This window comes from Andrena cerasifolii, chromosome 4, assembly GCF_050908995.1.
Source record: "Andrena cerasifolii isolate SP2316 chromosome 4, iyAndCera1_principal, whole genome shotgun sequence".
Classification (NCBI taxonomy): Eukaryota; Metazoa; Arthropoda; class Insecta; order Hymenoptera; family Andrenidae; genus Andrena; species Andrena cerasifolii.
The window spans coordinates 15,771,550-15,786,976 of record NC_135121.1 but is presented as its reverse complement, the minus strand read 5'-3'; the positions used below and the strand labels follow the sequence as shown (position 1 = coordinate 15,786,976).

The following is a 15,427-nucleotide window of genomic DNA, read 5'->3' as shown; positions in this document are numbered from 1 at the left end:
CTTTATCGTTGCACCGCTGTGACACGCACGCGACGGGATGCATTTCTGAATACATCAACCCTTCGAAAATACGTTAGGCGGTAGTTAGCATCAATATCCTCGTGATTTCTAAATTGCACCAGAAGCCTGTAACTTGCCTAACCGGTTCCCAATCGAGTACCAAATGTATAAGATAATACAGTGATGATTCGCCTAAATCATTCGGCTACTTAAGGATGCATGAATTAATTAGGAATGATTAAGTGTAAGTGTACACAGCCCACCTTCTTATCTCTGTCCTCTAATTTAAAAGAAATGTTTTCCTTCGCTTTTAAGATAATATGAAACTGTCTGAACCTCTTGGCAATAAATCTCCTGCAATATTTTATATTCAGTCTGTAAAATGTTACGAAGAAACGGCTGGGGAATTTTTTAAGAGGTTCGTGTTTCGTTCGATTTTTCTAAAAATAATTCAGTGAAGAAGCAATTTAATTTTCTTTCCGATATACTTCGCAGCACCTTTGCCACTCTGCTTTAATACTACCGCGAGATAATAACAGTGTAGTATTTAATTAAGGCTCGCTTCCATTCGTCTCGTCCATCGAAATGTCACGACATGGGCTGTATCCATGTTCGACAACGGATTATAGGTCGCGTACAAATAACCCGACAGGTTTGTCGGCGAGAAAGGATTCACCGCAGGTAGATATTTAGTAATTGCCTGGCAGAGGATCTACAGTTAAGACAAAATCCATTGGTCGCTCAAGATCACTTCCACAACTGTAAATTACAGCCAGAACGATATACTAGAGATAATCTGTCTGTGAGTCTGAATTTATGCATTTACAAAATGAATATGTTTACAAAATAGAAAGACAGTATGTACAGGCTGATTTTTAATTACACGTCAGTGTTTAAGACGGTGAATTTGCAGGAGAAAATCACAAGGAAATAGAACACGAATAATGTGGTTCTTTAGGCTTTATTTTTAGAGGGGTAGGAAAAGTATGTTCTCCTCGATTTTCTGTCTTAGATTCATTAGATTGTTGTGTCTGAGAATATTTCAAATTGCTTAGTAATATTCTTAGTTTGTAATAAAATATACAAAATAATTTCGAAATTATTCGAATAACATACGTATTTTGCAGCGACTCTTGCAATCTCTCTTGATTTCAGCTCCAGATTCATCCCCTCAAGTATTGACACAGTCAAAAATGATGTTGCATATGTACACCCCATTCGCGTGGTAGAGGTCTTGTTCACCTTTCATTACCTGCTGTCCTCGCGCATGCGTGAGTTCCCACTTTCGATCTATAATTGCGTGAGCGCCTAAGATCTCGATGTTATTTCACATTTGCCAGCAACAAAAGTGGACCTTCGAAAGATCTCTACGCTATTTATAAGATGCAGTGGTCGAAACTTTAAAGAGCCAAAGAATAATTCCGAATTTGAACAGTCCAAAACTTGTGGCAGACAAGTTAAAAGAAAAAAAGATGTCCTTGTATTTTCTCTGACAGCACAGTGGTTCCAAGCGACCGGTTGATTTTGTCTGACCTGTAGCTGCCAAAATAATCGGCCGCTTGATGCGGCAGCTACTCCTTGCGCCGACAAGAAGACACAACGGAGTCAGACATATACGCGTGATAATCGCTTTTGCCGATACCAAGAACAGACGGGACCGCTTTTACACTCACCCTCCCTTTTTTTTTATTTTTATCGTCATAACAGGGATCGAGGCCCTCGAATCTGCCGCACGATTTTCGAGAGCTGGGGCGGCTGAAACGCCTTAGTGACGAGATGATTAGACAGCGGGGTAACGGGGGTGGGGGGAAGAAGCAGAACGCCTGATAATTAAAAAACCCGTACTTCAGTGATCAAAGCGGGAAATCACGGGCTTAGAGGCGGTCTTAGGCGTTTTCAGTAAATATCCTACCGATTTGATAAAAAAAACGCATGAGACGTAAAACGCACACAGGCAGTAATTCGTAATGTATTCGACGTAATGAGGGACGAAGTAGGGGAAGTAAACTAACATTTTAAAGGCTCCGTTTTACATCGTGACTTCTTGAAGCTCGTAGACGCAGAATAAAATATTTTTAAGGATGAGGCTGTAGATTAGAGAAAGGAAACTGCTTTTTGAGAAGGATAGATGCAGCTTCAATGGTGCCATGAGAATTCTCACTATTTGTTAGAGTTTGTCGGTGTTTAAAAATCGTTTTGTTTATAAATTTGTAAAATTCGAAAACCGGGCTTTGAATTTAAAAAAAAAAACGGTTTTATATACTAGAATTAATATGTAAAAATGAATTAATTATTTAATTTAAAGCGTTAACATTTTGACTTGAAATCGCCTCGGACACAAGCATATCGTAGTAGGCAACAGTTTACTGTAAAACTAATCTTCATGAGTCCATAATCTTAGAAGAAAATTACTAAATGAAATAGAGATTTGTAATTTATATTTTGCACGGATTTTAGGTACTTTAGGTTCTTTTCATTTGGTTTTGTATGCAGTGTATTTTACGGTGTTATATTTTTTTAGCTCCGTAAATATTAAATTAACTAAAAAATTGTAGAGATTTGTACGGTTTTTTTTTTCTTTATTTGGTTTTGTATAGATAAAGTATATTTTACTTTGTTATATTTTTTTAAATCCATAAATATTAAAAAACTGCAATTTTTTAAATATTTACAAATATATATTTTCTATTTTAATTATATATTTTTTTTAATTCGAAAACCGGTTTAATCGGCTTTTTGGGAATAGTGGAATTCAAAAACCGTTTTTTTTCAGAAGTCGGTTTTTGTATAAACCCTACTATTTATAGGGAGAATAAAGAAAATAAGAATGGATTATACGACTGCATGCTTGCACTGTCGATTACTACCATTCCTCTTTTCTCTTTTGAAAAATAAAGTATAGATGGTATGCCTGGTAATTAGTATCAGTCCTTAAAGATTTTATCGCGGCGACCTTACGTCCAGTTGCTAATTACAGGACAGAGTCTGCCGATGGACGCATGATTTTGCGTTTCGCAATACGTTAGACTTGTTAGATAACGATCCGAACCTGAAGCAGGTATTATTACAGTCTTATAGAACTTGGTCGCCTAGCGAGTGTTAATATAATTATGCCTCTACTTCAACCGACTTTACGAGAATCGTTAAGTATTGCTTGATAATCGGTGCCTAATGTTATGGCGAACTTTGCGAATCATCTGCGGACTAGTGGTAACGCTAATTACACTGACGACGATAATTAATTGACATTCGATTTGCAGGATATTATACAGAGAATAAATTCTTCGAATTTAGATGTGAATCCCTAACAGAAATTAGTTGTAGAAGCAAAAGATTCATATGATTTGATGACTCTCCTCGTGCAAAACTCCCTCAAATTGAGGTATGAGCTCCAAATAGAAGTTATTCGTAAAGGCAACGAATTCGATGTCCCCACTGACCTTTATGGAAATATTCCTGAATTTGAGATATGAATTCCCACTAAAAAGCTAAACGTGACATATTCGGTTGACTTAACGGGATCCTTCGTGAAGAATTCCTCAAATTGAAGTACGATAATAATCACTGATACAAATTTAATAACCGTAACATTTAGCAAAATTACCTCTTCTCGATTAACCAGGGGATACATAAGAGTGCAGTGAGTTATTCCAACAAGTCTTCTTTCGAAACTTAAAGAATAAAATCAAGCATTCGAGTGACAACGAATCTAGATTAAAAGTCAACAAGACTCCGTTTCCAATTAACTTTTGCAATGCCAATAAAAATATGTATTTCGCTCGAAAGATACCAGTCAATTAATCCACTGCTAAGTAGAGTATCCTGTATAAACCTGCCGATTTTTTTGTTCTTGCAAATATCATCCCGTGAAATTTAATCATGATCGCTAGAGAAAATATTACCCACTCGATACGCATGTACGTTTCGCTGAACATTTCGGCCGGTCCGAGTTTCCCGCGGGAAAAAATTTCATACGCGTGTACGTACAACCACCACGGATCAGGGAATGTTGATCTTCAACCAGCTTGACCTAAATACGCAACTCACCGGTTGGGCATATTTTTCTTTCTATTTATTTTCATGGCTCCCGATGGTCGGCCGGTATCACTTTTCTCTCTGCCGTCTCATCGCGTCGTTGCATTCTGCGCCACCTTTTCCGCTTTTTCCCCTCCGCGTTGCTTTTGTTTCTCCATTTGCCTCGTTCCCTTTTTTTTTTTTTTTACTTGCATACATATATGCCCTGGCCAAACACCGCATGAAAAATATCCGCAATCATCGCCCCCGTTGCTGCCATCCGCGGGGCTTTTTTTCTTTCCTTTCCAGTCATCAAGATATCGTATGAGGACTGGTTCTCGCGTCGATGCCAATTTCGCATTCAGGGCGATCCGTGCGTCAATTGTAACCGATAGTTCTGCCACGCGGTCACTCGGACCGTGGATCATGGAATTCGTGCGTGCTTTGTGATTGATATACCTATGTTTGTCATCGATAGCGTTCTACCGCACGCACAATTTTCCCTCGATTTCGATGGGGTAATTGAAATCGTAACGCCGACGTGATGAGCTTCAGCCCGATTTGCGTCATTAATTTGCTATTGGTAGAATTACACGTTTGATAATCGATTTTTATTTCTACTGCAATTGGAGGAATCGCGAGCTGCGCGAATGACAATCGGGTAGAATTGTGGAGAATGGACATCAAGCATTTGATGCTTTTATTAGATGCTCTACCCAGTTTTTATTATTTTCCATCGTAAAACGATTTTCATACGACATTTTTAACAGAAGATGTCCCTCTTATAAAAGTTTTTGTGTCAACTACAGGCCTCGCCCGCTAATTCCTTAAAACCGAAGCTGAAAATCTGAGCACTGGATCGATTTGTGGCCAATAAAGGAATGTCAAGTATAAAAGTGACAGAGGAATCAGTGTTCGAACGGAGAACGAGAATACAATTGGAATTAGCAAAGTTGATTTCACAATCTTTGCGTGAGAAGGTTTTTAATGTTTTTCGCGAATTAAAGGGTTAAAGGTACAATTGGAATTAGCAAAGATGATTTCACAATCTTTGCGTGAGAACTTTTTTCGTGAATTAAAGGGAATTAGCTTCTTTCATACATGAGTCATGTTTATGGGGGGAGTTATACATTATATATAATACTATGTAATATGTAGAAGCATTAACATTAACGTATCGAACGATTAAACACTGACAATGAGAATAAAAGAGAAATCATTCGGCGTAGAAAATCATTTGCAAATCCAAGAGCAAATGTTACTAATTGCTCGATATCTCGAGTTCTATCGATCATAATTAATAATAAATTATACTGGGCGGTCAGTGTAAATGTTGTTAACATTATTTGTCACAGCAATAGCCACTGGAATGGATATTTTAGCCGAAAATCCATTTTTGCCGAAGAATTCGGTGGATTTCGCAATTGTAATTAACCGTCGACCTTTGTTTTGATCGGGGGACATCATTCCTCGAAGTCTACATAAGGAGCTCACAGATCTTCATGTACTCAGTCGCGCGTCGGTCCTCCGGGCTTGAAGGACCTCCGGGAACCCTGGAGCTGCCGAGCCACCTGGATCCACTGGACTTCCTGGACTTCCTGGGGACCTGGTCAGGGGTTCAACCCTGGTTCTTCCTCCCCCTCCCCCCTGGAGCTGCCGAGCCACCTGGATCCACTGGACTTCCTGGGGACCTGGTTCTTCCTCCCCCTCACCCCGGAGCTGCCGAGCCACCTGGACCATTCGGAACTGCTGAACTTGCTGGGGACCTGGTCAGGATTTCGCCCCTCTGGCCTGGGTTCGTTTATTCGGTTGGTGCTGATGAAATTTTGGGGTTCGGTAAGTCATTTAAAATTTTATTGTTTTGCGAATGTCAAATCTGATTTCTTCGGTCGTTTTCCATCATCTGTCCGATTTCATGCATTCCTTCCAGGATTTTTGAACGAGTCGTTCTATTTCGTATATTTCTTCGATGGGTTTGCATGATCTGTCCTATTTCATGCATTTCTTCGATGGATTTACATGATTTATTTTATTTCATGCATTTCTTCGATGGGTTTTCATGATTTCTGTTACTCTTTCATGCATCTCTTCGGGGGGTCTACATTCCCTGCTCTCCTTCATGTATCTCAACGATGGTTTTGCATGATTTATTCTACTTCGTGCATTTCTTCGATGGTTTGGCATGATTTATTTCTTTTCATGGATCTCTTCGATGATTTTGCAAGACTTCTTCCCTGGCACGCATATCACTTATGTGTTTCCTTTCCCTGCTCTCTTTGATGTACGTATCTCTACGATGGGTTGACATGATTTATTCTATTTCATGGATTACTTCGATGGGTTTTCATGATTCATTTCTTTTCATGGATTTCTTCGATGGCTTTGTATGACTTTTGTCACTCTATCGCGCGTCTCGTCGATGTGTCGTCATTCCATGCTCTTCTTCGTGTATCTCTACGATGGTTTTGCATGCTCGTGCGTGCTCTGCTATTAGTCGAAATTATCTCGATCGGCACCAACTAATTAAGTTTTTTCTTAGTTTCCTTCCAGGCTGACCACACCATTGACAACACAACGTATTTGATTGTTTCGGTTTCCAGGTTCATCCGTTCGCGGGGAAGAGAGTTAATAAAATAATATATTTAAAAAGAAAAGTGGTAGTGAAAAGTGTTGGTGCAAAGTGATAGTGGAAGAAGATATCTAGGGAAGGGTAGGTTAATTTATTATAGCATGAAGTATTTAAGGCCCCATGTAAAATTGCGAAGTAGTCACTGAATCATCAACTTTGTTGCTCTTTTGTTGGCTCCTCATCTCCGATGAGGAGGTCGCCGCTGGTTCCGTTTTCGGGAGCAAGCGACTGAGCATGGAATCGGTATGGGTGGATCAGTTTCATCCCCTGGTGTTCTTGTCGAAAGGGAAAAGTTTCGGGCGTAGGGGGTGTACCTTTTGGTACACTGCCTGCGTAAGTCACCCGGTTCGATTACCCAATCTCCGTGTTGGACGGCTTGAGTCAGGTCAAGTGTTTGCTCCTGACGAGTCGCATCGGAGCAACAGGAATCGTCTGGGAGGCGCCGAGCGCTTTTCCCTTTCGACTCGGAGAGCAGGGTGGTAGGAACTGCGCCACCCTATACTCCTTTCATGCTCACCGGTAGTCTTTCCTTCTTTCCTGAATTTCTTTTAATCGCGTGATTGCTTGGCAGTTCCCTAGATTCTACATCTAAACCAAAGAGACCGATGGAACTTTGTTTCCATCCATCTCTTTGGTTTAGTTGGCTCAATGTACAGGGAGATCGACGGAACTTTGATTCCATCTATCTCCCTACGGGTCTCGAAACGCAGCAACCTCCTCGCGGTGAGACCTGGTAATCGGTGAGAACCGAGCCGATAGCTGCGATTGTCAAATATTCTAGTCGGATATAAGAATTTCTGTAAGCAAATGTTACTAATTGCTCGATATCTCGAGTTCTATCGATCATAATTAATAATATTCTGATTATCTACAAATAAGTGATAATAAATAGTTATTGTCAACCTGTATGAACCTTCTGTAAATCTAAGAGCTCCATCTCTCTTCTACCTAACACCACAAAATACATCTTTCGCTTCTTAAAATTTGTATTGGGAGAATGTGCCGGGAAGCCAATGCTTATGGGAATCGTTTAAACTTTCTTGCCAGCACACCTTCAGCTTTTAAGCGTTTCTTGAAACTTTTTATTTCACTACCTGTATACTGTTGTAAACCAAAGGGTATATCAAACCGTTATTAAATAAATAATTATTGTTAGTTGAGATTCAAACTATTGACCGTCTGGTCAAGCGATGCTCAAATAATCAAAGTTCTACTATAGCTTAATCATTGGTTTCACGAGCAGTTCAGCCACAATAGCTGTGCTCGCATTTAGTTACTTTCAATAAGCCCTGGTCGTAATACAAATTACAGTTCCCTGCTTCTCAAATACCAAGAACTTTAGGAAATTACCTAACTTCAACTTCGTACTTGCATACTATTATTTACAACACTCTCCCGTCCCCTAAAGATCATATCAAGCACCATCAAATATTTGACCCGTGAACTAACATCCAAAAGCCTGCTTACTCGTATTTATCCCGACATTTTAAGTTTTTCCTCCTTGGAGTTAGCCGGAAGTTTCTTCGAATCTTTCCTCTCGGCTATAACTAGTAAAATACGGAATAATACCGCATGCATGCGACTAATTAACATGACTTTAATAAGTTCTTATTAGAACTGCCGCAAAAGTCGGAAGTAGAGGTATAACTTGAAAACTTCCTACCACTAGAAAGTCTTGAATTTCAGCAATCGTAATTCACATGAATTCCTTAGAAAAATAGCAATTCTAACTGAAATATTTGTAGGTACCCGGTAAAAAATTTCTAACGTATAATATTATTCGAAATTATCTACTGTTATTCACTTTTTTTTTCTTATATAAGCTCTGCAATCTTTCGAATTACGTTGCGGAGCGAGATAAGACAGTATCGTTTCTCCCCTGACACACAAAGGAGCGTCGTTGCGATCAATACCTTTGTCGCTGTTATTATTAACATCGTAGAGAACAGCTTCTGTTCTGTTCATAAATTGTTTTCACAATCCCACCGACACGGAACTGGCTGGGTGAACTGCGCCTCTTTGTCAGTTCGGACCACCGTGAAGTGTTTACCATCTTTTAAAGCAAGCCTGCATAAAGATCTAAATAGACTAGGATCGACTAGACCGAGAATCGACCTGGAGAAGTAGGAAACGCTCTGGTGGCCACGCGGAAGACGTTAGTTTCGTTCCTTTTGTAAGCTATTCTCTACCAGAATAATTTTGATAATGGAGCTTGCTTCTAATTAGAGCCGGGACTCTAGCTATTAGGATCTAAGCTCTAACCATAAAGGGTTTTGCAAGTAAGCGGTGTTTATAATTATCTTTCGCGAGAACTCTGGTTATCCATGGAACTGTATCATTCCTGTTACTGTGGTAGAATATTTCTTAAAAAAGTTTTATTTATTTCATGTGAATAGCATATGTTTACAAAGTCTCCGATCATTTATTAGATCTCCCTGAGTATCGTATCGAAGGGCGATCAAAGAAGTAGTTTGAATTATTGTTAAATGAATAATTTTTATAATGTTTCGTCGTTCAGACGAAACTTATTGAGCTAGTTTTGAGCAGCTCTCGTCGCGAAATAAAATATTTATGAACATTTCTCGTCTACGACGCGATTCCTTATTAAAAGATAAATATAAAATACGATCATTCTGCAGTAATAATTCATTTGTCGTATTGGTATTGCAATTATTACTGACAGAAAGCGTAAAATATTCCACGCCTTAAGTGGGTACATGGGTATTTCGAGGTAAAGAAATCGATTTTTTTTCGATTGTTTATGATAGCCATAAGTCTTAGAAGTACTTTTAAAAAGCCGTTTTTCTCAAAATCTATGTTTCTCATGACGGTGAACATCGTAACTCGAGAATGGCTCGATATATTTTGTTGAAATTTTAATTGGCACCTACAAAACACTTTTCTAAACAAAGTGGAACTCACTCGGTAAGATCGCATAAATTTAACAACATTTAAAACAACATTTATCACAGAATTGCTTCAGTAAAATCCTTCAAAGTTGATATTTGTTGTATAACTCCGTGAATTTTTATTAAAATTTTTCGACCGACTTACACATTGTAGATTTTGAGTTAAAGGGTATTCTTATACAGCGATTTTTCTTCTAGATGATTCGGTCAATCGGAATTGTATTCACCATATGGAGGCGCGCATTACGCAAGCATTCACTTTGACGTCTTGTACATTAATTAATTTTTAATATTTGGTAAACATTTTTATTTGAAAATACGTCTTATATCCTTAAGAAATAATTGTTAAAACTGCAAATGGTTTGAGTTATTACTGGCTCTGCAATCTAGGCCAGAAGCAACCGTTCATTTTAGCTGTCTAATACCCATTTACCCCCTTGAGGGGGGATTCTCGTGTAACAGCCTCCGAAATTTTTTATTTTTCTTGTAAAAAACAATTTTTAATATTGCATTAAACTCTATTGGGATATAAGGGGACATCTTTAAACTTGCAGAAAATATTTGTTTTATTTCGATCCTTCTTATTATTTATTAATTATTGCGGAATCTCTTCGATGATGTTGGATGAATGTTCCATTGACGTCTGTACAACTGTTGTGTTCAGAATAACGTTAGAAGAATAGTGACGAAGCGAATGAAAAATTAACGAACGTAAACCTTATCGTCCGAGCAGCAGCCCCTCCGTTTCCCTTCGCTTCTTTCTTACTTCTTACATTTCTGTTCGTGTCGTGCGATTAATTCTAAGATTACTTCTAAGGCAACCGTATCCCAGTGGCCCGAGACGCAACAGCGCCTAATCTCGGATCTGCGGAACGGTTCCCCGGATCTTCGACCCCGCCATTTTCTTCCCTTGCCGATTTTCTTCTTCGTATACGTCGCGGGGCTAACTCTATTTACCGTCGGTGCGCCCGACATTCAGACTCAACGTCTCGCAAGATACCCGTAGATTACAGCGCGACCGTTTCGCCGTTCTCCGCCCCTTGATAATTGCACGATAAGGTTTCGGCGAAATCAGAGATTAGAGGCCGTGGCAGTGTACACTCGTTACTACACAGTGGCGCTCTCTGATAGTTCACCCTGGAACGATATAGAATTTCATGACGCGCGACCTGATTAAACGCGAGTAGGTCTCATCGACGTCCAGAAGCCGGAATCTGTGTTAAACGAGGTCCACGAGGATCTGGCTTGCGCAGGATGTCCCGCGAGATGACCGAGAAACTTTCGTACCCTGTTTAGCCAGGTCTTTCTGTATCCAGAAAGCCATATATGCCGAAGACCTTGTCCCATTTGTACGATACTCGACTGTAATTCACCCCTTATGTGTGACTACCTATCTCCCGAAAGTACTTTTCACTTTTTCCCCCATACGTGTGAATCCCGACTCAGCCAGGCTTGTATACATTTGAGAAGTGGAGTGCAAGAGATTTGGGTCAACGATTTACTTCAAATTTCGCGTACAGCTGGTGCACAGCGTGCGCGATAATATTGTCAAAAGCATATAGCGCGATACTTAAAAATTTCCGAGAAAATGGAGTTGCAAGTTTCGTCTTCCCCGTGCCCTCGATATATGCACTCGTACGCGAGCACGGAACCGTAACTCAGTTGCAGTGGCAGCTGAAAGTTAAAGGCGCGCCTCCATCGCCGTGCACGTTTTAGAACGACACATCGATCTGGAGTGTACTTTATTCATGAACAGTATTGCTTCGCATTCGATGACGGAGCGGAACCAGTGTCTCTCAAAATCCCGCGCGCGTTGTAGAACTGTGCGCTTCGCATTCCATTGTCACCGTCGCACGAAAGTCTGAATAAATACAATGTCAGCGTGGTCTGCGTTTAGAAGCACGCGAGGGATCGTGTGCAGTGGACAGAAATAGGCCGGTAGTGAAATAGAAGCTGAGCATCAGAAACGATTCGCATCTCCCTGATCAGCCAACAGATTTCGCATCGATGCTGAACGATGCTTGTTTCGATAAAGAGACATGGTGCGTTAGACAGCCACTATTTAGAATGATCTGCCAAGCGTTCTGGAAGAGTTCGTCGATTACCTCGCGTGGCAGTCCATGTAAACCGGAAGGATTAGGGCTACAGCTAAAGATAGGGCAGCTGAAGTTACGACATGAAACTGTACACTCTAGCCCGGCCCAGAATTACCACAATGCTTGGTCCTGCTAATTAGCTTCCGTCTCGGGATCAGCGCGCCGAATCAGGCCGCGCGCACAAAGAAAGACCACCTGGATCCTCTTACAAGCCACATCGCCGAGCGAGATACGAGACGCGGGGAGGACAGTCGACGCTCGCTTTACTTTCTTTACGGGGACACGATTCCTCTACCTGCAATGACATACAATCCCCCGCGGTTCGGCTGCTCGTTTTTGGGCAACGTCAGAAACGCCTCGTCTCGCGGCATCGACTCCCCTTTGCTTGTGGGGAAAACAAAAAAAACACCGAGGTAAGGGGGCGACCAAAGAGGCGGCGAGGGAGCGTGAGTATTCGACGCGCAAGAAGTCGAGCGTCGTTGGGCGAAAAGAGGCTTGTTCCTGACGGGGGAAAAAGAAGGGGACACACGCGTCGACGGGTGGATCCGGGTTGTCTGCGACGAGCACCACGACACGTCCAAACGAAACTGCATTCCTCCGTGCGGACAGCCGAAGAAGAGTCAAGGAATGCTAAGGGCTTAATTATGCGGAGAGGTCCCACCACTCGGCCGGACGCGAGCGAAGAGCTGTTTTCGCCGATCCCGATGCAATTCCCGGCAGCTAGTGTACTTAATTACGACTCTACGGGAATTTATTTCGCCCACGAACTCGCCTGCGCGCGTCCCAGCGCGCGTGGACCACCTCCCTCTCGTTTGGGGTGCTGCGCACGTGCTCGACTTTCAATCGCGATACGAAAATCGAAATGCCTGGGAAAATTTCTATTCCGTTCCTTTTATTGCGAGCATGCAGAAGATATGGAGTTATATGTGCTGCTCGACTACAACTTTGTTTTTGCTTGCTGACGGGTTAGTTTGTTCTTTGAAGTAATAATACTGACTTCAGATTCGATAGAGGAAACTATACTTGTTTCTTACGAGAAGCCACTTGGAGCAGAATCCTTTCGACTTTGGGAAATTTTTAGATCGATGGGTGGATTCTGGAGGATATGGCATTCATTTTTCGTGGGAAGTATAGTGAGAGAAGCTATATTTAATGGAATAGTTAATATTTATTGTTTTAAAAATTCTTCTATCCTCTGCGCCCTGTAGGTTATATAAGCACCTAGGAAAACGATTTCTTAAAGGGTTATACGTAGTCAGGCGGCCGAAAAGAGGCGAATGTTTGTGAATTTTTTTTTAGAGCGGAAGCATATATTTTTACAGAACTTTTTGCACTTAAAAGAGCAGTAGTTAAAGAAAATTTGGTAATTTTTTCGTGGAAAAATATTTACGTTTATAATAAAGTAACAACCGAGATACAAGAAGCCTGTTTAAAAATTTGGTTCTGTGGTGAGTAGGGTGACTGTACCTAATATCGCCAAGCAAAAGTTAAATCGCTGTCAATTGAATAATAATTGATATTTTTGCGTGCAGTTCATTTCAAAGTAAAGAGAAATTATTCATCTTTCACGTGGCATAAGGTAGAATCATTGAAACCTACAAATTTTTAATTAGGACGGAAAAAACGTAAGACATGCAAAAATCGGGTCCTGAAAAAAGTGTACCTAATATCGCCTACTCAAAAAATATTATTTCTTGCTCTACGAATGTTTTTTTATCCATCTTTTATTTTATTTTTATTAAAAAATATAGAAATACGATTTTTAAAATATTTTATTTTTTACGTTCGGATGTACATATTGGACAAATAAAGTTTATTTCGGCTGCTCCGCACATTTCATGACCCCACTTGTAACAAACATTGCATCGAAACCATTGTTCTCCGGTAGGCGGTATTGAGAACACACATACTGCTAAATGAAAAACGCTATTTTCATTGTGAAAATTATTTGAATCGCTTTCACTCCTTAAGTACATCATTAACTAGGTATTTCTAGTAGATATTCTTGCATTCACAGAATTATTAGACTTACCTTCTCCGAATGTGATGTAGAATTGTGAAAGTCCAATAAATTTTTACACTATTAAGATTCTCTAAAATACTTCCCTTTCTGTAATTGTTGATCACATGATGCTGCGATTACAGTATGTCTTCCGACATAGGTTTAGGTGATAATTCAGTGCATAACTGATAAATTGTAGTGCTTACTTTGCGAGATATAGCGAGTGGCGATAATAGGAACATGGGCGATATTAGGTACTGTCACCCTACAGCCATTCGGAACCTGATTGTCTAAAATCAACAAACAAAAAATATACCTATAACCCCTTAAATCTTGGTCTGATCTATCATCATCGATTCTGGTTCAGAAGACCCTAAAACCTAACACCGTAACATTCGAGGTCAGTTCCAAACATTACGATTCCAGTATTGATTTAATTTCAGTCGACTACAAATTCAGTCTCAACCTCACTCTGGTTCAGTTGCAGTTCATTTCTAATTCAGTACCGTGTCAGGTTCAATGAAGCGGCAGCTCTAATTCACACTTAGTCCTTATTCCAGTTCAAATCTAAATCAGAGCAGTTTCAGTTCAGTTTCTGGCCAACTTTTTACCTTAAACGAAGTAATTATTCATTCCATTCTTCCATCATTTATACAATATTTAAGCTGTGTTATAAACTTTGAATGTTGAAGGTATGTCAGTCTTCATCAACAAAATAGTAGGGGACTTGTGCTACTCCTTTAAGATGCAGGCCTGCATAATGAGTACAACTATATTTGCAAAACTCTGCTTCGATATCTTACTGCGATCTCTCTCGTGCATTGGTTGAATAGGAAATTTTTGCAGTCTATTCTCATTCTTTTATTCCACCGAACGCATCCACCTGCGGTTGCCTATTAACCTTTTTCGTATCTGCGATCGGACTTATGTTAATTGCATTCTGTGGCGAACCATCGTGGACAGAGCAGATTAGAATGATCCAGGCAGTGGTGGCTGAAGATATAATCCTGAAAGCTACCCACTTCTTTAGTATCTCAAGAGGAATTGACACATCCAAAGACTTCTTTTCTTTCTCATTTCGCAAAATTAATGTTACGGCTATTCATAATGTTGTCGCCCACATGCGTGTATAGTATTAGTTTTTCTAAGGAATTTAGTAAATGGGACGGAGAAATCCAGCACGAAAGTCAAAGTGCATTAGTAGTTATTCGAAATTATTAATATTTATTGCACAAGTTGATGGCAGTAATAATAACGATAACGCATTCTTTTCGCATTCAGTTGTATAAAATACTTAAAATACCTACTAATAAACTTTGGAGTCTTATAATTTTCAACTACAATAAACTAAAGACAGGTTTTACTTTTAATACTGGTGAAAACAGCTTGGTCTAACAATTTAGAAACACCACGTATAATATCACCATATCGATGTTCTATTCAGTTACATAATTCATCTCTTACATGATAATAATTAAGGTGCTACCAATTTATGTTCCAAATGCGAGGGCACGAAAGCAGGAAGTCGGGCAAAAACAGGCATGGGAAATGAAGAGAATTTATTTGAAAATAGTCATAGAATAAGTTAAAAAGGCGAAAGGGGGAAGCATCAGGTGAAAGAACAGCCTGAGCTTTACTCCCCGAGAGATTCTTTGCTTCGAGCACGTACTTCTTCATCTTCCAGTACATTCCCCTCTTCACCGTGGCAAATGCTTTCCTTATGGTGAATTTACTTCGGTACGCTTCCACCTACGACATGAGACGTAATAAATGGGTT

At 40.0% G+C, this 15,427-nt stretch overlaps 1 long non-coding RNA gene across 1 annotated transcript; it reads right to left on the bottom strand.

The window, feature by feature from the left end:
- Nucleotides 1-13,405: 13,405 nt before the first annotated feature.
- LOC143367674 (uncharacterized) lies at nt 13,406-13,918 on the bottom strand. The gene is made up of 2 exons (XR_013085071.1): nt 13,857-13,918; nt 13,406-13,781 (listed from the first exon to the last, which is right to left on the bottom strand). It is a non-coding gene; the product is annotated as an uncharacterized LOC143367674 (long non-coding RNA).
- Nucleotides 13,919-15,427: the final 1,509 nt, after the last annotated feature.